Genomic DNA, 24,049 nt, shown 5'->3' with positions numbered 1-24,049 from the left:
AGACACTCACAACAAGAAATGTGGATTGGGACAAGTACCCAGCCATTCAACACTACACACTGTATTCAGGCCAGTTTCGGGCAGGGCTGTCTCAGTCTTTGTCTCTCATGCCAGAAACCAGACAACCACAACAAGAAGTGTATATTGGTCACACACTCCATTCACCCAGGCCCCACCCACAGGAGGTACCCACAACATACAGTCACTGGGAAGGCTCCAGTCAGTCTAGCTGGGCCTTCACAACAATACCATACATGGAACTTCCACCCAACAGCCAGTCAGGGGGAAGGGCCAGAGACAGGGCTTCCCAGGACTTTGGGAAAACAAGATAACAGGCAATAGAAAGCAAGAGGCCACAGGGGCCATCTTGTTTCCCATCAGGAATCAACAGATCCCAATGGCAGGGCCTGGGTATCCCAAGATGGAGGACACCCGGAGCACCTGTCATATTCAGCGCGGAGCTGCCACCAGCCCATACCCTGCTCTGGGGCCACCCACAGGTGCCCAAAAACATACACTAGGGGCGCAGGGTTGCACCCCTACCCACGGGCGCCATAAGGGTATCCCATGGGTCTGTTCACCAAACCAAAAGAGAGAGCTGCACTGCCAGGAGTCCCACATGGACTTCGGGGCAGAAAACATAACAGAACACACGGTAAAAACAGAAAAAGGACAAGGATTCAGAGGCCCTGTCCCTCAGATGCATTTCCAGCATCACAGGCGCACTCCAGCCGGATTTATCGTTTCTTTAGTGGACAAAAAGTCGGTTGACGCCCATAGGAAATTGTACTATTAGCGGACAAAATGAGTGGTCTTAAAACACTTTCACACTGACAACGAACAATACAAACAACGTTCTCAGAACACCCCCATTTTGTGTAATTGCATTTCGGGACACCGCAAGTGTTCTTAGAACACATTCAACTAGACAGATTACAATACGGACAGCGTCCTGAGGACACCCCCAGTTTGTGTATTTACGAACAATTAAGTACACCGCGAGTGTTCATAGCTCATTTTTACCTTCCTTGCGAACAAAAATGACACATACTCCGTCCTCTAAACACCCCACCATTTAGTTTATTTACAAAATGTCAGAACAGCTGTGTTCTCCGCGGACAAATCAAACGCAACAAAAACATCTAGCACATAAAAAAACAAAACATTGAACCTATCTCATACTCCCCCACCCTCCCCAAACACTCTTACACACCAACACACGGCACTAAATACAATTTTTTATCCACGTTTCACCGCGCTGTACGCGGTGGACGGCGAATACAAGATGGCGGGCGCCACAGAAAATCTGATGCGCTCCACGCCCCTCGCCGTCCAATCAGCGAACACGTTGCATGTCTGCGGACATGACGCAAGGCCATGGGCCAATCGGGGTGCTGTCCGCGGAGCGAACAGGGAAGTCCGTCTGCGAAGCGAACACAGATATCACTAATTTTTTTGCCTTAAGTTTTGGTCATTTTATAAAAAAACTACTGGACGGATTTACACCAAATTTGCAAAAGCACGCTTTCGGGACCAAGCCCCCGCTCCTGCCACAAATTTGGTGTAAATCCGTCCAGCGGTTTGGCCTGTGGCAATGCGCAAAGTTTTTTCACAATATGTCTATAGGAAAAAAAAAGTTTTGGAACCCCTCCTATAACTTTTCCCCCCCTGGACGAATCCTCACCAAACTTTGCAAAAAAGAGTGGGCCATATACTTTTTTTGCAAAGTTTGGTGAGGATTCGTCCAGAGGGAGCGAAGTTATAAGCCAAAAAATGCTCTTCCTATGGAAACACCAACTTAACCATAACTACATGGACGCTACTACTACTAGTCACATATACTTTCTAACCGCATAACAATAAACAATCCAACTCCTTCTTAACCCTGTTTTTTGATACACATGTTAATCTCTGTTCTATGGGAGATTGAACTCATCGACACGTTTCAGTTGGCTTTCTTCGGGTTTCCAATATGGCCCTCTATTTTTCCAACCTTCTTCAGGACTCCGGTGGGGCACAACTAGTGCTTCCCCATTTTGATATATGGAGTAGGAGACACAGTAAACAGTAAAAACCTCATTACCCATTAGGTTCTGACCACCCTCATTACTTTTACATACAACCTCAAATGAATTGGGCATGTCATTTTTTCATAATCACATAAAGTTGCACTCAGCTCAACCTCAAATCGTGGGGGTAGTACACAACAAGTGGAACCAATCCTCAGTGCTCCAGTGACTCGACAATTATGCAGCAGAGCCTGTTAAACAAAGGCAGAGAGTGAAAAACCTGCCTCTCCTTTTAAATTGGATCAAATCGAATCAAACTAGGCTTAGGTATTGGAAGTTTACTCCTACCACTAGCCTATTAATTACAGATGTGTCACATACTTGTCTTATCCTCAAAAGGCCATCAGTGACCCAGAATGGCCAATATTTTCAATCCATTGAGTCATGGTCATTGCTGGTAACTCTCCCAACAACAGTAACGGCCTCTGTCCTTTAATTGTGGGACATGTGATGAAATGCTGAAAACTTTCCACGTATACACAGCTGAAACGTAAACGCACATGGTGGGAGTATCAATAACCGCTCTTACCTGTGTATTTAGGCACTTAATGTTGTTCCTCTAGTAGGGCTCCACATGAGCTCCCTCATTTTAGTGGGGCCATTAGGTACCAATATACCCTACACCGGTCAATTCGACCCCTATAGTCCCATGGCATCTTTTTATTTTTTAATATATAGTGGCGAAACCCTCTTGTGTCTCCAAATTAATGTCTTGCCATTCATCCCAGGTTTTTCAATATACTGGCCAGGTATTTGGCATTTACACCCATCTAGGCACCCTGTTGATCCAACAAAAAACTTTCTCTTAGGAACGTTCATATCATGACACCATGAGCCCAAACCACGCATGTGTGGTCGCTCACTGACATACTTGTCCACTGCTCTATACCTAATAGCTTAGTTTACTGCATGTTAACTGACACGCATGCTACTACACAAACGCTCTGCACTTACCTATGTGCTTCTCACCGCTACTTGTAGACCCTGTCTGACTGCTGACTGTTCAGGGGGTATCACAATCTGCCTCTTCCCAGCCCGGGAAGTGTACTGAAACCATGGGCATAGACAGGGGACTGAAATAGCCCTCTATCAGCCCTACAGTGCGGGACACTTGCCGCATGCAAGCCGAATTCTGGTGTCCAGCCCAGAAGATTTTACAATACTTCTCAGTGCCATTACATACAGAGCCGATCAAATGAATTAATTTTCCACATTTTTAATTTTTGCCATCGTTCGAATCGCATCTTATACAACACTGCCGTGGTGCAGGCTGGGATATATAGTTATGGTTGTCAGCACATATCTCTGTGGAATGGAGATCTATTGATGGCTCTGGCCACATTACAGGCATATTAGTATTCTAATTTGTTCCTTATTTTTGAATTCCACATAGGCAATTCTGTCTGTTTTTAATGGATAAATCGATTTCATCGCTGCAGAAGGTATACAGTCGATCTAAAGAGGACAGCAACAGTGGCTCTAGTCCGTCTCGCTCCTCATCCAAACTCAACTACAATTCCTCTTTAAACCAAGTCCTAGTGTAAATCGCATGATGCAGAACTGGGAATCTCATATATATCTGGATCCTTCCATCAATGCACACAAATCAACGTGATCCATTCCACAGAAACATTCAACCCCTGACGTACTGTGTCTAGGGAATAGATCCATCTTTGTTCAATTTTTATGGAGAACGGTGGCTATGTCTCCGCCACATGCTTGAGGTTTTATTACCTGTAAAATGAACCACTTAAGATCTTTATCTGTGTTTCCATATTTAGCATAGTGGTCCACTGGTGGTTTGTCCGCTACCCTGTTTCTGATACATGATCTATGCTGCGAAATCCTCTGTCAAACTTGTCTAGTGGTTTTTCCCACATATATCAAGTTGCAGGGGCATACAATAACATAGATAACATTTTTAGTGAGGCTAGTGTGATGCTTTAGTTGCCATTTTATAGATCTGAGGTGAAATAGATGTCTAGTTTCAGTGTACGGACATGCCGCACAATTGCCACATTTGTGATGTCTGGTTACAAGGGGGCAGACCCCACTGATTCAATACTGTCTGTTCATTCTCTGTGTCCCTGTAGGTGTGGACCAATTTTTGTCTGAGGTTGCTATTGCATCTAAACGCAAACATCTGTTTTTGAGATAAACTTCCAGGATGTTTAACAAGATGCCAATTCTTAATAATTTTTTTGATGTTATTGCTGATCGGATTATAAGTGGTCACACAGATTAATCTGTTGTTCACTGACTTTTCTCTAGAGGTCAGGCACACCTCTGTGCATGTTGGCAGCTCTTTTGTAGTTGTCTCTCACCAGTTATTTTGGATAGCCCCTCTCAATAAGTGTGTCTTTCAATTGGCTTGCATGTGATTCAAATTCCAATTTTTCTGAGCAATTCCTCCGTATTCTTGAAAATTGGCCATAAGGTAAGTTTTGTTTTAGTCCTACCGGATGGAAACTGGAGTAGTGAAGCAAAGAATTTCTATCGGTAGGTTTTCTATACAGTGTTGTTTGTAGTTCATCATTGGTTTTATGGATGATTAGATCCAAGAAACGTACTTGCTCCATACTCCACTCAATTGTAAATTTTATATTGCAATCACATTTATTGACCCATTTGAAAAATATAATCAATGTTGTGACAATACCTCTCCAGAACATAAACACATCATCGATGTATCGTTTCCACAAAATTAAATGGTCTACAAATTCTACCTTTTTCTTAAGGGCATTGTTGTTACCGAGAATTAACAAATCTTCAGAATTTGCCATATACAGGTTGACCACATCTGGTGCAAATGTGGCCCCCATACTGACTCCCTTTAGTTGTTTAAACAATTGTTTTTTAAAGAGAAAAAAGTTCTCAGCCATTGCAAGTCTTGCACATTATAGGATGAATCCAGTGGGTGGGATATGTGGTATCTCTTGCTGGTCCGAACAACCCGCTAACACGTCCAAGCATTCCATCTGTGGAATAGATGTATATAAGGACTCGACATCTATGGTGACTAGGATGTCGGTTGGAAAAATACTGATGTGCTTCGTGATCTTGATCATATCCGTGGTATCTTTCAAATATGCTGGCATTCTCAGTACAAAGGGTTTGAGGAGAAATTCTGTATATATGTACAGTGGCTCCAGTAGCGAGTCTATCACAGAAAAAAATGGGTCTCCCACGAGGATTGCTTTTATTTTATGCACCTTGCGCAATATGTAAAAGGTAGCTCTTTTTGGATGGATTTTCACAAGAAAATTACCCTCTTCTTCATTCATGGCATGGTTCATCAAACTAGTAATCTCCTCTTGTAGTCTTATCGTAGGATCTTGGTCAAGTTTCTTATATGATAATGTATCTGCCAGTAACCATAGGCATTCTTCTTCATATTTTCTAGTAGTCTCCATCACAACAATGCCGCCCCGCCTTTGTCTGCGGGCTTGAAAGTTATCTCACATTTATCACACAGTTGCTTCAGGCTAGATCTTTCTGCCTTGTTCAAATTATCCTGTCAGTAATTGCTCTTCTTGATGGCCTCATGCATTTGCTTAGTCACAATATCTTCTGCATCATGAGATTTACACTAGGACTTGGCTTAAAGAGGAGTTGTAGATGAGTTAGGATGAGGAGCGAGACGGTCTAGAGCCAGTGTCGCTGTTCTCTTTAGATCGGCTGTATACCTTCTGCAGTGATGAAATCGATGTATCCATTAAAAACAGACAGAATTGCCTATTGCCTATGTGGAATTCAAAAATAAGGAACACATCTGAATACTAATATGCCTGTAATGTGGCTAGAGCCATCAATAGATCCCCATTCCACGTAGATACATGCTGACTAGCAGAACTATATATCCCAGCTTGCAACACGGCAGGGTTGTAAAAGATGCTATTCGAACGATGGCCTAAATGACACGGGTAGGAGCGGTTATTGGTACTCCTGCCCTGTGTGTTTACATTTCAGCTGTGTATACATGGAAAGTTTTCAGCATTTCATCACGTGTCCCACAGTTGATGGACAGAGGCCATTACTGTTGTTGAGAGAGTTACCTGCAATGATCATGACTCAATGGATTGAAAACATTGGGCATTCCGGGTCACTGATGGCCTTTGAGGCTAGCACAAGTGACACATCTGTAATTAAATTAATAGGTTAGTGGGAGGAGAACACTTCCAATACCTAAGCCTAGTTTGACTCAATTTTATTTGATCCAATTTAAAAGGAGAGGCAGGTGTTTCACCCTTTGTCTTTGTTTAACAGGCTCTGCTGCATAATTGTCGAGTCACTAGAGCACTGAGGATTGGTTCCACTTATTTCGCACTACCCCCACAATTTGAGGTGGAAGTGAGTGCAACTTTATGTGATTATGAAAATATTACATGGCCAATTCATTTGAGGCTGTATGTAAAAGTAATGAGGATGGTCAGAACCCAATGGGTAATGAGTTTTTTACTGTTTCATTTTGTAGATGGTGTCTACTACTCCATATATCTAAATGGTGAAGCACTAGTTGTGCCCCACCGGAGTCCTGAAGAAGGTTGATAAATAGAGGGCCATATTGGAAGCCAGAGTAAAGCCAACTGAAACACGTGTTGACGAGTTCAATCTCTCATAGAACAGAGATTAACATTTGTATTAAAAAACGGGGTTAAGAAGGAGTTGGATAGTTGTTTGTGGTTATAAGGTTAGAAAGTATATGTAACTAGTAGACATTGTGAGATAGTGAATGCCTTATATGACTGAGTGAGTATGAATGACAGATGGAGTGAAACTGTATGGAATTGAATTCATTTGAGAATTGAAATATGCAATGGAGAGGCTTGTTTTGTTAATACAGTATTATTCATTTGAGTTTTATATTTTGAAATACATTTATATTTTCGTATTTGATTTAGTGAATATGTTTCTTTCCATCCTCACAGCTACGGTCCATGTTATATATATCCTGTGTTGACCAGAAAAAAAAGAATTTCTATTCCCTATCCTCACTCCCACTTAGGGTTCCTCTTCCGAGTTGGCAGTTACTGATAGTTCTGGGCTGGCTAAAGTTCTCTGTGGGCTGTCCTATTGGGTAGTGGTGCCGGACCCTGGGAGCGGGAAAGGATTGCCCCCCCCAACATGCTCGCCCCTCTGCAAAGTATCACTGTGCCTCGTGGCATAGTGTTCTTGTCCCACACCAGAGCAGATGCCTGGGGGGAAAGTCTGTGCTTCGGGCTTCATTTGTTGGGGTTGCACTTGTTGAGGGTGTGCCTGTGGTTTAGGGCCCAGAACATAAGGGGCGGGGCATATTGCTGAAGGTAGGGGTGATAGGTGGGGTAATATGCTTCAGCATTAGGGTTAAAGGCTCTGGTTACCTGCACCTGCATTCTCGCGTAAAAGGATCCATCCTCCCACATGACCAACATTACTGCACCACCCGTGATCTTGTCCCTGTGAACCCTCCCCCTTATTGTCCTCTCTGAAGACCACCCATGTCCATTTTAAGTCACATTGCCCCTCCCTGTATGGGCCTGGGCTTGGGTTGTCCGTCTGTGGTGCGGATTGTTACTGCACTCTCCATGTTCCTATTTGCTAACTTCTGCTGCACCAACTTTGCTTTTGCCCTCTGCGTCTGTTCTGCCCGATCCTTATTCTTCTCCTGCTTCTGTCAACAATAGTGTACTATGTGTGCCTTATCTCTGGCCATCATTTTGCTTCTATCCCTACCACCTTACTCAGATCCACCTGTACTTCTGTTGGGGGGCCCTTACTTAACAGGTGATAGAAAATGGGTATGTTTTTCTTCCATGCCCGGTCTCTGATCACCACATCTCTTGTATCTGTTGTATGTAAGCTGCGGGGTCCTCACCTGCCTACATCCTGTGGGTCATAATAGAGTTCATATTTGCCCTATATGGGTTTATATCCCTCAAATCCTTCCACATCAGTGCTCGACAGTTGTTAAAGGCAGCGGAATCATGTGCAGTTCCGCACAGCGTGACTCCCTTGAACCCTGCCTTTCTCCAAATTGCATCTGCCTGCTCCTTGAGCAGGGAGGCGAGCAAGCACTTCATATCCCTTACCACTAACATGACCCCTGCTGTGTGTTTTTCCAGGGCATATATCCAATTGCCCACTCCTGCTGTGATGGGGGGCAAGGTACATATTAAATTGTCCCAATCCATTTGGAGCGAGGTGTGGGATACATTTACCAGCCCAGCAGAACTCCCCAACTTCACCAAACTGGACTTCAGCAGTCACCAGCAGAATGGATGCACTCGCTCTGTTGAGCACTACTGCCTTGCATCAAAACTGCGTTTTGCAGTCACCAAAATAATGGCTCTACTGTTTTTGTTGGACACATATGGGGCGAGATAAAACAGCACATCCCGAGAATTGCTGCAAGTTATTTTTCTTCATGTGTACCAAAAAGAAGAATTCAAAAGCAGCCTAGTGCAGTGCTGCTATGCTGCCATCTTAAAACTTCCCACTGGAAAAGAAAATATTCTGTGTTAAAATGGCTCGGCACAGATGCCCTTTCCATCTTTTCAACATAACACAGTTTGGTTCCGGTAAGACACACCCATGTTCATCCATATTCAGGTGGTACACCAGCAAAAGAGGGCAGTCCTCCCTGAAAGGCATGATATGTCAAGTAAAATCTGTAACATAGCAGAGAAATTCTCTCCAGCCGCACGGCAAATGTTTTCCCTTTGCAACAATCTAACACCGTCCAAGCTCTCCAGAAAAGATCTCTCTCTACTGTTGTTTGATGTCAGTTTCAGAGAACCCGTATGTTGGACAGATTTTTGTGTAGTAGAAATTGACAAGGGCTATAAATAATATTCAGAATATGCATGTGAGGATAAATCGCATCTGTTAAAGTGACATCCATGAAGAATTAGCCCACGTGTGAAATGGTGCTTTTAACAGTAAATGTTAAAATGATGACCTGTGCTTGCACAGAAATGTGATTGTAGATGCTGTTTGCTCTAAAATGTATATGATATTAGTCCCAAAAATACTTGGCTTTTGTGAAAGAAGAAAAAAAAATTAAAACCTGTTTGAAGACTCCAGAACTTGCTGTCAACCAGGTTTTTGCAAGGCAGGCACATCAAAGTTGCCCTGCCTCTCCTGGGAACAGAATCACTTTCCCCAAGTGGACCAGCCCCTGGGAACATTAAAAGGGGCAAGGTAGGGGATTTCACTATTTCATCAGACTACTTGGCATTGCTCCAGCATGAGACAATGGACTGCCAGGACAAATAGGTGTGAATTCCTGGTGACAACTCTCCTTAGCTGCAACTGTCAGGATCAAAGAAGTCGTTATGGCAACCTCTGGGCCAGTGGGCCAGTGGGCCAGAGAGAGACATTTGGCTTGGGGGGTGGACAGACCATCCCTCTTTGGGGACAAAGCCGGCCCACCTGGGTCAAAAGACTTTTCTTCTTTAAACTTTTATTTCTGCAACCCGAAAATGCAGTAGTGTGAAATTTTAACAGTTTGAATGTAATTTTCGCGCCTTTAAAACAAGACGATGTGGACCTCTCTAGCATGGGGGGAAGGCAAATGCCAGAAAAATGACATTTCTGAATAAATTGTACATGACTCGGTTATAAAAGTTAGGTGCAAATATATTGCACATTGATAGGCTTCAGTGTACCGATTTGTAGATTTTTAGGGAGAAAGTTCCCATAGAAATTGCAAAAGATCATTAGAAGGACTAAACAACATCGTACAAACTTGGGAGTTGGAATGACAGGATCTGTGCAAAATATGGAATCTGCCTATGTGATTTTCAAAAGCACAACAACTGTAAAAACATGCATTTCTGTGTCATAACCGATTTTGGCAAAGGTAACTGTGTGGGATGGCCCTGTACATCATAAAAGCACACACCATAAAACTGAGTCACCTCCTTCAGTCCAATCTGCTTCCTGGGAGGAGGTGACAGTACAGCTTGACCTATCAGATTTAGAGGTAGGCCTAGCTTAGTTCAGCCCACATACTAAAAAATACTCTGATGTCATGCGCCTTATATAAATGGGAGGCATAGGGTGCTCTGGACAGACACACACTCACTTCTGACTTTCCAACTCCAGCGCCTCCAGAGATCCAGACATTCCATATTTACCCTGCAAAATTCCAGATTCCATAAGCCAGGCCAGAGCTAGCTGATTTATCCAGGCAGTGCCATCATCCAGAATTATACCCCACAAATATCCCAATAATTCAGGGAGAAAGGGGGAAAGGCAATGGTACCCTTTTTGGGTTCATCCTGTGACCAGACCAGCTTTGGCCAGCTGATGCACCTTGCTATCTACTGAGACCAAACCCTGGTTGCCTCACTGAGTCCCTAGAGGAGAGCATAGCTGCTGCGCAGTGACCAGACTCCTGTACCCTATCCAGAGACCCAGTTAGCTATCCAAGCTACCCCACTCAAGTATTTGTTGTAAGGATTTCCCCTCCCTAGTAACCAAAAATTGCATCCCTTGCTTTATTCCCTTGGATTATGTACAACCCCATAGAAATCCTATAACTGCCTTAGCAAAATCCTTAAAATTGTCAGAATCCTCTGTGTACCCTGTTCTTAGGAAAATCCTTAGTAATATCCATGTGTTAGCGCCATCCTTCCCCATTATTTCAGCCTGCTGTATAAATCCTTAGCACTATTTGAAATAAATTAATTAAATTCCCATCTAAAGAGACACAAAACATGAAGGGGTTACACTTGCAAAGTAACCTGTGTTGTGGGCGGCATTCCTCTTTGATAGCCACTAAAATATAGTATCTGTAAAACCTGTCATTTTACTTTTAAACCGATTTTCCCATCGTAACTTCTTTCATTTTAAAAAACGATTTTTCACTTCCCTTTAAGAATCGCATACAGTCATCCCTCCAGAGTTACCCTTTCATTTCCATATTATACCTTTGATGTGCCTTTGTCCGTTAGCACCAAAACCGCATTCCGATTTTGTCTGTTTAACCCATTTTTCAAGCTTTGTCATTTTAAACATATGAAAATAAGCAAATGCAATTTCTCCACGCGCAATTTGGCTGCACTGTGTTTTTCCTTCCCACGTCTATTTTCTGAACTGTATGCCCGCTGTTAGTACATTACCTTGTAGTTTGCTAGTGTTCTTACATCTCTGATACTGCTATACTCATTTATACATCATTTATTCAACCGCACATATAAAAAAAGGATTTAGTAATTCTGAGTGCTATTTTGTACAATTTCAAATATTTCAATCCGATTTTGCCTCCCATTCAGAGGCAGAAGGTGGGATTTGCATTCTGTTTGTTGCCTAGTATACCTGACTCCTTGCTACGCCTTTCTACCCACCCACAATTCGGTTAACAGGGGTTTGAGGGAGTGTTGCAGGGGGAACCATTAACTGTGGTCCTATCAGAAAAAAACACCTGAAAAATAATCTTGCTTTTATCCAATTGTGCATTGGGTTTCTTATGTTAAAAAGTCAAACTAAGTGTGTTCTATCATTTTACAGTGTAATTATCCCTATACTGGTGGTTGCTGCCCTATATAAAATGTGTGTGATTTTCATTGGACTTTTAAAAAATAAATAAATATTGTGTTATTACACACCGGCTTGGTTCATGGTCCATTGTGACCCGGAGTATTTGTAAAGGGGAGTGGGAGACGGTTTGGGTGCCTTCTCAACAGAATTCGTAATAAATAAAGTAAAAGTGTTTTAATTGTGTGCTGCATTCTTGGCCAGTATCAAGAGTCCTGGTCTGGATTGTGACGCCCCTTTAGAATCCTTAACAGAGGGCGCATACTGCAGCGCTCTCACTCCGTTCTGCAGCAGCGGAAACTGTGTTCCTCGCTTTCTAGATTGAAATGCTTTCCTTTGTTTCTTGTTCTTACCTAAAGCTAATCGGCCAACCCGCAGTCAAAGCCTGTTGCTCCAAGGCGTTTGTTCCTCTGAGACATCTGACTCTCACTCACTGTCGTCTTCATCTGATCTGCTCCAGCATACAACGAATCCCACTCTGACGACCCTCTGTCCTTGTTTGTATGGGTCTCATTCTCACTCTCGCCTGTCCTTATTGGGGGGACTTGGACCGCCTCGCAGTCTTTAAAAAAATATATCTGTTCCGCTCTACACTTGTTGGTCCTTTCAGGTGTGTTGTGCTCCTGGTTTTTGCTCCAACTCTGCAATGTTTCCCTTAATTCTTGCACTGCTTCCTTTAATACTTCCTGTACCTGCCGGCACACCCTGCACCTGATGGTTAAGATTGCTGACTCCCGGGGCACCCTGTGACTTTCCTGGCTTCGCCTTCCCTCCCTCCAGGGTAGAAAACTTGGGGTTTGTGTATTTTACATCGGCTGTAATGGGAATCACCCATAAGGGGGCGGAAGGCCGACAGCTTGTGTACTTGTGACGGCATACACGTCCCTCTGATTCCTGTGAACATTCCCTTCTTCTACAAACCTTTTCCATAAATCTAAAATACTCAGATGATTTTTCAATTGCTTTCCCTTATAAGATGACAACAAATAGGTATGCAAATGTTCCAGTTTTGGAAGTGGGAAGCAGTCCAAAAGGGCAGAGGCCGTGTGGGAGACCCCAGTCAGAGCCACAGTTTTGGACCAGGGAGTCAACAGACCCGGTGGGGGTGAATTGTGTATGCAGACAAACTGGGTGCCCCCTCTGGTAATAACAGGCAGGTGACATAGAAAAGTGGGAACACAATGAAGGTACCAAAGTGTTTGAATAAACCAGGAACAGATGTAATACAGGAAGAGGAGTAAACTCATTGCCAGCAGGATACATTTGATGCCCTGGTATAGCTAGGCACACCCACTGACATGGAACCTGAGACCGGTGCAGAGAGACACATTTGGGGACAGACACACTTGGGGACAGACACTTGAGGACAGACACATTGACACAAGGGGGACAGAGAAGCAGTGAGGGACAAGGAGGTGGAGAGAGGCAGGCAGGAGGGGGCAGAGGCTGAGAAGCCAGGAGAGAGGGGAGAGGAAAGCAGGGGAAGAAGAGACAGAGATCAAGAAACCCACTGGTGAAAAAGGGGACCAGGGTTGGGGAGGAAAGGAACCAGGGGAGAAGGTGAAGGCCAGACAGGGGGAGGGGTAACTACCACAAGGGCTTCTGCAGCATCTGCCCCCATACCACACCAGCAGCCAAGGAAAAAAAGGAGCCCTCGGTCCTTTCTCCATAAGCTTATATAAGACTGTTGTTCCTGCCCACTGCAGGGCCGGCCTCCCACTCAGGCAAGTGTGTATTTGGGCAAGGGTTTCCAGGGACACTTCCAGGGAAAGCCCCCCTCAACAAGGAGTCTTTGTTTGGCTGTTGCCAGGACACACAGTGTTGTTCCAACCCCCTCCAGGGTTAGCCATCTCCCCACCCAGGAGTGTTTGTTTGGCTGCTGCTAGGACATGTTGTGTGATTCCCAGGTCAGGGTAGTTGAGCCCAGAGATGTGGAAGTTAATTGTAGGATACAGTGGAGCACAGTTGGGGAGGTTATTTGTTGAAATAGGGAAAGGAGGAGGTTCCCAGAGCAGGGACTAGCTTGATGACTCAGGATAATTACAGGGTGGGCCTGCCAGAGCCCCCTCCCATCAACTGTCACTGTCTCAGGAGAGCAGAGTAAAGAGTCAGCCCTAGGTGGCAGAACAGGTTTTTTGACAATGTGAGTTGGCAGGCTTACTGTCGTGGCCCAGAATCAAGTACAAAATATAGTGATCAGGCAATGTGGGGCCCAAGCACAGTGAATACAGGACAAAATACAAACACAGGGCACTTGACAGAAATATAATGCAAGCATATTTTGGATGGAGAAAAACAAATCTACCGTTTTGCTCGCTTTTTAGGGGAGCTGGAACTGCAAAGCAATGCAGGAGATTAATTATAGAGTGGGGAACAGTTGAAAGGGGATCCAGGCTGCAGCTGAGCAACAGATATAACTGGTTCTTTGTTGACGGATCATGGCTTGGGTCCACAACACCCCACCCACACAGTGCAGGGGACACAGAGGAAAATGCATTTGGTAAAAATAAAACTCCCCCAATACTTTGGAGAATGAAGTTGTGCAATACATTGAATACAGTGGGGAAATTAAAAGTAATGTACTACATTGCAAATGAAACTTTACATAGAAATTGCCATTTCCCCACAATATACTTTTATCAGCTGTGCCCTCTTCGGGCTATGGTGGAAACATTTTCTCTACAGTTCCTTGAACCCAGTCCCCTTTATACTTTAAGATGTTTTCCTTATACTGTGGTAATTCTTTACACATAAGCTCTAATGGTGTGTTGCACATTATCACAATACCTTTGATCAACAGCAACTTCAAAAATAAGGTCTTGTTAGCTCTGGTGGCCGTTCTCAAACCACAAAACTTCAAATCCCAGCTACCTTCAATGCTCCCCCTCCATCAAGGGATTGTTCTTTTCACATCTGCCACCAATGTACAACATCAGCTGCCTTTGTCTTTTACCTCATCACCAACAGTGCCTTCCAACCACACTCTGGCAGTTACACAACTGCTAGCGTCGCCTACATACATAATGACCAACAATAGCCATCTAAACTCTGGTTGGCAAAGCCGACATCAAAAACACTTTTATATACAATATTACTAACACCTGCAGGGACAGGGAAAGAGATAGAAGAGAGAAGAAGAAAAAGAGGAAAAGAAGTACTTGCATTTATACACTATCATATATTAGCTCTTGCAATAAAACATTTATATTTGCACAATGTTCACACCTGCGCTTACGCACCAAAAAAGACACATGTCTATACACAATAATGTAGATTTTTCCTCTGTCCCCCTTATCTCTGAACATTGTCTTTCCTCTCAGAGGAGCATTCCCATCCTGCTCATTAATTCACAAAAATATCAAAATCACCATTTGGCTTATCAACCAAGAAAATAGCAAAAGAAAAACAGAAAAAGGAAAAATTGCATATTTTCACACAAATCGTGCTCTCAACTTACTATGTGCTCTGAGCCCACACAATGTTGTATCCCCCCTCGAACTGCCTGCACCACCCAGCTTGGCAGCCCCCCTCCAGGGATCAGACAGACGTTAGGACAAACACAGCATCTGCTAACCTCTCTGTTGGTTGTGCAGAGAAACTGCTCTCACGGGGAGGGGCACCACAGTCCAGGAAGTGCGGCAGGAGAACCCTTGGCTTCCCTTGGAGGGCTAGAGATCATGTCAGGGTCGCCAAAAATGTGGTTTACACCCAAAAAACGAAAACCTAGGAAACACAGTTGAGAGCCAAGGGTTGCAAAGAAAACAGCTTTAATACATGCAAGTAAACAGTTGGGAGAGTCAGTCAGCTCCTTGGAACTGAAAAACTAAACACTTGATGTGCCTAGATTGGATTACAGAATTTAAAGGAAAATCCACAAGATTAAGATACAATACAAAATATCAGGTGTATTATTTTCCTCATCCCCATTGGCACCTACCTATTTGAGTACCTAAACACAACAAACATTATCACCTTTTGTTGGTTAGTACAATTCTTGTGACATAGTGGGTGCATCCCCCTGCCATATTTGCAATTGAAAATAATCCCTTGTGGCAACAAACTTGAAACAGTGAACTTCTCTCACATGGAACCGGCCATCTTGACAAACCCCTCGTTCTCAGGCCTTGTAGCCCCACAAGCTGTAACATACGTTTTGCAACTATCTTGTTGTAACAGGTTGATGTCTCTGGCACACAGTCTTCCGGCCAGGACCCCATATCTCTTGGGAAGCAGGTGGCCTCATAAGAAGTGGAACTAAAGCACCGCTCTTGAACTGATTCTTCATGTTTATGTGTGTTTCTAAGCCACCCGTACCATGTACCCAACAGTCCTAAGACGCAATAGAGGGCAGCGGAACCACTGCCTGGTTTTATTGTTCTGGCATCAACTCTACACAAGGTCTTTGTTCATATTGAAAAAATGCCCTTTTAGTACCTCTTGTGTTTGTCTGCTCTGCACCAAGTACAGAAACAAATACTTTGTGGAATGCGCAAATGTCCTGGGAACAGCTTCATGAGAAGGAACAGTCCTGTTCTATTTCTCAACACAATAGTTAATGCGTGTCCTGGCCCTCCACCACAGTGTGGCGTGAAATAGCCCCTGGATGCGCGAAATCAAGAGGCCAGAGTCAGTTATGAGGACTCACCAAATTCCTAGGCCTGTACAGAGATTATGTACAACATAAGGCCTATGAAATCAAAGCAAAAAGGAGTAAAATTGAGCCTAAACACCTCAAGATGCTAAAGATGCAAACCTCTGGCATAAAGGAAAGACACGTGGCAATGTTTGATAAATTCTTGGAGAGCTGCAATGACATTCCCAGAAACAGCAGTACCCAGAATCTTAAATGAAAATGCCAGAATTGGGTTTCAAGCCACCATGGTGAAACAAAGCATTTTTGCATGGCAAATAAAAATATGTAATTGTGTTTTTCCCTCCAAGGCTAATGTTTGCAAGACTTTCCAAATGGAAACTTGGTTTCTGTCTATCACGAGCCCATCACATATGAAACAACAATGCACAGAGTCTATAATGGGATGCTGAACTGGGGTCAAGCAGCTGCTGGAAAAATTGAGTTTCTTTTATGGGTGGAATAAATAAAATTTCGTTTTTCCTCCAAAGTGACAATCTGTAAATCAAAAGGTTCACCAAAGCCACTAAAAGTATGATTATGATGTTCTTCTAACTATGCAGGACACTTATATATCTATACACTGAAACATTGTGCAGCATTCTAAACAGTGTATTTAAAAGTAAAATGTGAGTTAAAAGGCAATTTGCAGCTAAGTTTGAAAAGTCTTGCACTGCTTGCCATTTGTTTGTTTGTTTGTTTGTTTGTTTGTTTATTATTTGTAATGCGCATCATACCCGGGGGTAACAGGGCGCAGCAGTTACAAGTATATGCGAGGCTTGGTTACACAAAATTATACAGGATACATACAAGTAAAAAAGTTATATACAGAGATGGCATATTTACAAGCATGGTATGGAGTACGAGAGTATATGGACACAGGGATATATATACAAAATAGAGACTAGAGGAGCGTTAATTACGTGCTGTTGTGGTCATAGCAGTAGGCAAGTGGTTAGGAGTGCTGGTTGTTGGATTTTAGCCATGTGATGGTATTGGCTCTAAACTTGTGGTAAGATTGGTCTGTTCTTAGGCTGGGAGGCAAGGTGTTCCATAATTTGGACGCTTTCACCGGGAAGCTGTTACCTCCAATTGTGGACCGTTTGAAGCTAGGTATAGTCAGACGATCTTTGTTGGCAAGTCTTACTGGTCTAGTGTAAGTTTGCTTGTTATATCTCTCAGCCAGGTAAATGGGTGCGGCATTGTTGAGGGATTTGTATGTCAGCGATAAAGTTTTTAGGATGACTGTTGTGGGTTGGGAGCCAGTTATTCTGTCGGCTGGTCTCGGAAATATGGTCTCTTCTAGAGATGCCTACGGCTGCTCGAAGGGCATTATTTTGTAGGATTTGGATTCTTTTAATGATGGCTTTGGATGATCCTAAGTAGAGGGCATTACAGTAGTCCAGGCTTGACAGGATGAGGGCTCTGGCTAGAGTAATAGAGCTGTTTTCAGAGAGGAATGGCTTGCCAGTGTGAATCAGTTTGCACATGTAGGGTGTTGAGGATGCTAAGAGTTGACCTGTATAGTGAATGATAGGTGGGAGTCGAGGTAGAAACAGTCGATTCATGGAATTAATGTGCGCCGAAAATTCCTGCGCAGAGGTGCCAAAATGTGCGATTCGCAGTAAAAGTGCGAAAATCGCAGTGCAACTGCGAAAATCGCAGGGAAACCAGCGCACATCGATTTATGGAAGTCCGTGCGCGAGAAAAACATTGGATGTGCGCTGAAAAAGTGTGCAGCGCACGCCGGCGCACAGGTCATCCAACGGCGTGCACCACGGCCACTGCGAAATCGCACATAGCGTGGCGCACATCACAAAAGTAGGCCTAACACGGGGCGTAACACTCGGAATGGGGAACAACGCGTGAAAATATGGGCGTCACGGTGGAAGTACAGGAGGCAAGTGCACGGAACGCCCACATGCTCGCCTACAACCCGTATTCATGGAATCGAATAGCGCAAACCAGCGCACGGTGAAAGACGTGCACAGGGCCAAACAAGTACCCCACAAGAAAGCAGGCGGTAGCGTTCCTGTGCCTGAAATAAATGTGCGCCAAAATGTGCGCGAACAAAAAGCGCCCATATACAGCTATGATGAATGGTCCATACAGCGGCCCTCTAGGACAAATGAGGTGCAAAGGGGTACCGACAAACACGGACACCCGCTGTGTGAAAAATAGTGTGCGCATGTATTATGGGGTTCGCGGGAAGTTTCACACGTGAATTTTCAGGGTACGTGTATTACGGGGTTCACGGGAAGTCCCACACGCGATTGCCCTGGGTCCGTGTATTTCAGGGTGCGTGGGAAGTTTCACACGCAAATTTGCAGGGTACGTGTATTACGGGGTTCACGGGAAGTTCCACACGCGATTGCCCTGGGTGCGTGTATTTCAGGGTGCGTGGGAATTTTCACATGCGAATTAGCAGGGTACGTGTATTTCGGTGTGCGGGGGAAGTTTCACATGCGAATTAGCAGGGTACGTGTATTTCGGGGTGCGCGGGAAGTTTCACATGCGAATTAGCAGGGTACGTGTATTTTGGTGTGCGGGGGAAGTTTCACAAGCGAATTAGCAGGGTACGTGTATTTCGGTGTGCGCGTGAAGTTCCACACGCAATTTCAGCAGGGTACGTGTACTCCGGGTGCACGGCAAATTCCACACGCGAATCCAGCAGCCTATGTGTATTTCTGGGGTGCCGGGGAGTCCCACACGTGAATTGGCTGTGTGGGTCCTCCCAGCTGTTCCCTCTACACCCTCCACGGCCCCTGCAGGCGGCCCACACCACAGGGGACTACCCTGCACCCCTGCACATGTCCCGCAGGCAGCCCATCCACCATGGCCATGCCCCCCAGCCAACTCACATGTCACCTTGCACTACTGCCCACCAACACATGTCTCCCAACACCCCCACCCCCCTGCATCCAGGGGCACCCTCCACCAGGCCCCCACTCATGTCTCCCTGCACCCCAACCCCCCAGCACTGTGGGGCATGCTCCTCCAGGCCCCCACTCATGTCTCCCAGCACCCCCATCCCCCTGCATCCAGGGGCACCCTCCACCAGGCCCCCACTCATGTCCCCCTGCACCCCCATCCCCTAGCACTGTGGGGCACCCTCCACCAGGCCCCACTCATGTCCAATTCATGTCTCCTTGCACCCCCACCCCCAAGCATCCAGGGGCACCCTCCACCAGGCCACCACTCATGTCTCCCTGCACCCCCACCCCCTGCATCCAGGGGCACACTCCACCAGGCCCCCACTCATGTCTCCCAGCACCCCCACGCCCCACCAGTCAGGGGTACCCTCCACCAGGCCCCCAATCATGTCTCCCAGCACCCCCACCCACCCTGCATCCAGGGACACCCTCCACCAGGCCCCCACTCATGTCTCCCAGCACCCCCACCCCCTGCATCCAGGGGCACCCTCCACCAGGCCCCCACTCATGTCTCCCTGCACCCCCACCCCCCTGCATCCAGGGGCACCCTCCACCAGGCCCCCACTCATGTCTCCCAGCACCCCCACCCCCCTGCATCCAGGGGCACCCTCTACCAGGCCCCCACTCATGTCTCCCAGCACCCCCACCCCTCAGCATCCAGGGGCACCCACCACCAAGCCCCCACTCATGTCCCCCTGCACCCCCACCCCCAGCACTGTGAGGCACCCTCCACCAGGCCCCCACTCATGTCTCCCTGCACCCCCACCCCCCAGCACTGTGGGGCACCCTCCACCAGGCCCCCACTCATGTCTCCTTGCACCCCCACCCCCCACCAGTCAGGGGCACCCTCCACCAGGCCCCCTCTCATGTCCAACTCATGTCTCCCAAAACCCCCACCCCCCAGCATCCAGAGGCACACTCCACCAGGCCCCCACTCATGTCTCCCTGCACCCCCAACCTCCTGCATCCAGGGGCACCCTCCACCAGGCCCCCACTCATGTCTCCCAGCACCCCCACCCCCATCAGTCAGGGGTACCCTCCACCAGGCCCCCACTCATGTCTCCCCACACCCCCACCCCCCTGCATCCAGGGGCACCCTCCACCAGGCCCCACTCATGTCTCCCAGCACCCCCACCCCCCTGCATCCAGGGGCACCCTCCACCAGGCCCCCACTCATGTCTCGCAGCACCCCCACCCCCCTGCATCCAGGGGCACCCTCCACCAGGCCCCCACTCATGTGTCCCAGCACCCCCACCCCCCTGCATCCAGGGGCACCCTCCACCAGGCCCCCACTCATGTCTTCCAGCACCCCCACCCCCTGCATCCAGGGGCACCCTCCACCAGGCCCCCACTCATGTCTCCCTGCACCCCAACCCCCCAGCACTGTGGGGCACCCTCCACCAGGCCCCCACTCATGTCCAACTCATGTCTCCTTGCACCCCCACCCCGCAGCATCCAGGAGCACCCTCCACCAGGCCCCCACTCATGTCCCCCTGCACCCCCACCCCCAGCACTGTGGGGCACCCTCCACCAGGCCCCCACTCATGTCTCCCTGCACTCCCACCCCCCACCAGTCAGGGGCACCCTCCACCAGGTCCCCACTCATGTCCAACTCATGTCTCCTGGCACCCCCACCCCCCAGCATCCAGGGGCACCCTCCACCAGGCCCCCACTCATGTCTCCCTGCACCCCCACCCCCTGCATCCAGGGGCACCCTCCACCAGGCCCCCACTCATGTCTCCCAGCAACCCCACCCCCCACCAGTCAGGGGCACCCTCCACCAGGCCCCCACTCATGTCCAACTCATGTCTCCTTGCACCCCCACCCCCCAGCATCCAGGGGCACCCTCCACCAGGCCCCCACTCATGTCCCCCTGCACCCCCACCCCCCAGCACTGTGGGGCACCCTCCACCAGGCCCCCACTCATGTCTCACAGCACCCCCCCTGCATCCAGGGGCACCCTCCACCAGGCCCCCACTCATGTCTCCCAGCACCCCCACCCCCCTGCATCCAGGGGCACCCTCCACCAGGCCCCCACTCATGTCTCCCAGCACCCCCACCCCCCTGCATCCAGGGGCACCCTCCACCAGGCCCCCACTCATGTCTCCCAGCACCCCCACCCCCCTGCATCCAGGGGCACCCTCCACCAAGCCCCCACTCATGTCTCCCAGCACCCCCACCCCCCTGCATCCAGGAACACCCTCCACCAGGCCCCCAATCATGTCTCCCTGCACCCCCACCCCCCAGCACTGTGGGGCACCCTCCACCAGGCCCCCACTCCTTCCTACCACACCCCCCCACCCCCCAGCAGTGCGATTCGCCTGTGTACGTGTATATCAGGGTTGCGCATGTAGTCTGACACGCGATATCAGCAGGGTACGTGTATTACGGAGTTCGCGGGAAGTTCCACACACGATTTCAGCAGGGTACGTGTATTTCGGGGTGCGCGGGAAGTTTCACACGCGAATTTGCAGGGTACGTGTATTTCGGGGTCCGCGTGAAGTTACACACGCGACTGTGCCTGTGAGAGTGGGGTAAGTGTATTCCAGGGGTGGGCGGGATTATTTACTTGCGACTGGGCCTGGGAGAGCGTGTTACGTGTATTCCTGGGGTGGGCGGGGAGATTTACACACTCGCCTACAACGCGCCAAAAAATAAAAGGACCAATCCTGAAACACGTACGCCAGCATGAAGCAGGCGCACGTCCCACGCAGCATAAAAGAGTGCGCAAACAACAAACAAGCTCAGACGCCAGGATGAATATACCGTTCCTAGCACGAGTGTCCGTGGGATACCACAGGAGGAAGAGAAGGATAGTCAGGGCCAGAATCTTCACATTCAGAACCAGCCTATTTGGTATGCCAGATGACCAGGTGTGTGGGAGGTACAGGTTTCCACCACACATAATACTCAACCTGGTCAGTGAGTGGGAGGATGACCTCACATCACCCACCCTGTGCTCCCAAGCACTCAGCCCCCTGGAGAAGGTCCTCAATGTACTGCACTTCTTGGCTACCGGATCATTTCAGCGGACAAGTGCCATAGTGGGGGGGGGTTGTCACAGGCCACGCAGTCATGGTGCCTACACCAGGTGTTGGCCATCATCACTGCACGCCCATCAGTCCGCAGGCACATATACCTGCCCAGAACACCTGCAGAAAGGCAGGCTGTCAGCCAGGATTTCTACAGGGTGGCACAATTCCCCAAAGTGCTAGGTGCCATTGATTGCACCCATGTGGCTCTACGTCCCCCCAGGGCATCTGAGCACATCTATAGAAACCGCAAGCACTGGCATTCCATCAACGTCCAGGTAGTATGTGATGCCAAGGGAATCATCACCTCAGTATATGCCAACTATCCAGGGTCCACCCACGACAGCTTCATTTACAGGATGTCAACCCTAGAACAGGACATGGAAGCTGGGCGGCATGGCAATGCATGGCTGCTTGGTGAGTAGAAATGCCACAGCACACACATGCATAACAGATACAGAGTAATGTCAATACCCCACTAATGATCCCCATCACCACCTCCCCAGGGGACAGTGCCTACCCTCATGATGAGCACACACCTGATGACGCCAATTCGGAACTCCATCACGCCTCCCGAGGTAAGATACAACACAGCCCATATTGCAACACGGGGCATAGTGGAGCGCACATTCGGAGTGCACAAGTCACGCTTTCGCTCCCTTGACCGTTCTGGCGGGCAGCTGTTATATGCTCCCCCAGTAGTGTGCAGGATCATAGTGGCAGCATGTGTCCTGCACAATGTTGCAACACACCGGGGCCTGGCTGTGGACATGGTGGTGCCCCCACATCCCCAACCACATGCACGCCCGCTGCGCATGGGAGGGGAAAGGGCACGGGGTGAGGCAGCCCGTACGCAGCTGGTGGCTAATTACTTCACATAGAAAGCACACCCCTGTGGAGTGCACACAGCCCTGGCACATACCATCTGACAATCAATGATGACTCAATCTGACAATTATGATGAACAAAGGGACAGTCAACTGTCAGAACCATAGCAGCCTGAGATTGTTCATCTGGAAGTGTCACAATGTGTGCATCCCTACCTACACAAACACCACCAATGCAGTGTCACCAAAAGACACACTTCCAAGCAGCAAAAATAAATACCCACTTGCAAAATACAACATGAGAACAGTGCCATGTCACCCAACCCCTCCCCGGCACGGCCACACAACACACCATGGCATGTCATGCAATGTGAGAGCAAACAAATTAATCCCCACAACATGCCCCAAGTGTCACCAACTACAGTGTCCCTAATGGAAACTGGCCACACATGAAATGCTCACAGTAATGCAGGACCAACAACACACATTGCCAAATACTTACCAAGAATACCAATCACCTACACAACCTCCAACCTACCATAAACATGACAGTACAGACTTAAAAAATGGGTAGCCTCACTACCTGATAATGGCAGCACTTCGAACACTTCCAAGTATACAGTGTTAGCACCACGCAAGAGTGTAGGTGCACTGCTTACAACATGGACTCCAGTCCAAAAGTAGACCGCCTTGTGAAGACATGAGAAATGGACCTGCAAATTAGGAGGATGAGATGGATGCAGAGGCACATATCAATACACCATGCAGTGTACAATACAACAACAATATGCACTAGGAATGTATACACAGTATTGACTACAGACTGCCCACACATCAAATGGGAGTCCAACGTCACTGTGTAAGTCAATGTCACTTGGGCACACCCTTTGCAAGCCCATGGAAACGGGAAGCAGGAGGGGTGTGTGTCACACAAACCCAAGCATCTGACCCAAATTCAGGACAAGCCTGCATGTGCCCAGCCACAATACAGTGTATGCCCACGGGAGCCACACAAGGCAACACACTGTCCAAAAAATCA

The 24,049-nt window shown here is 47.5% G+C and overlaps 1 protein-coding gene across 11 annotated transcripts in view; it reads right to left on the bottom strand.

Annotated features, from left to right (window-relative positions):
- Positions 1-24,049, bottom strand: part of CTXN3 (cortexin 3) — a 236,544-nt gene that overhangs the window by 163,842 nt on the left and 48,653 nt on the right. For 2 of the 11 annotated variants that reach the window (XR_011280324.1, XM_069625613.1), the window contains exon 2: positions 15,163-15,311. The exons of the other annotated variants lie outside the window; for them this stretch is intronic. The gene's annotated coding sequence lies outside the window, so the exon portion shown is untranslated. The remainder of the gene's footprint in view (positions 1-15,162; positions 15,312-24,049) is intronic. 11 annotated transcript variants of the gene reach the window in all.

This window comes from Ambystoma mexicanum, chromosome 6p (assembly GCF_040938575.1).
Source record: "Ambystoma mexicanum isolate Mex_15411 chromosome 6p, UKY_AmexF1_1, whole genome shotgun sequence".
NCBI classification, from domain to species: domain Eukaryota; kingdom Metazoa; phylum Chordata; class Amphibia; order Caudata; family Ambystomatidae; genus Ambystoma; species Ambystoma mexicanum.
Note: the sequence above shows the minus strand (reverse complement) of the source record. Positions and strands in the feature narration are given on the sequence as shown.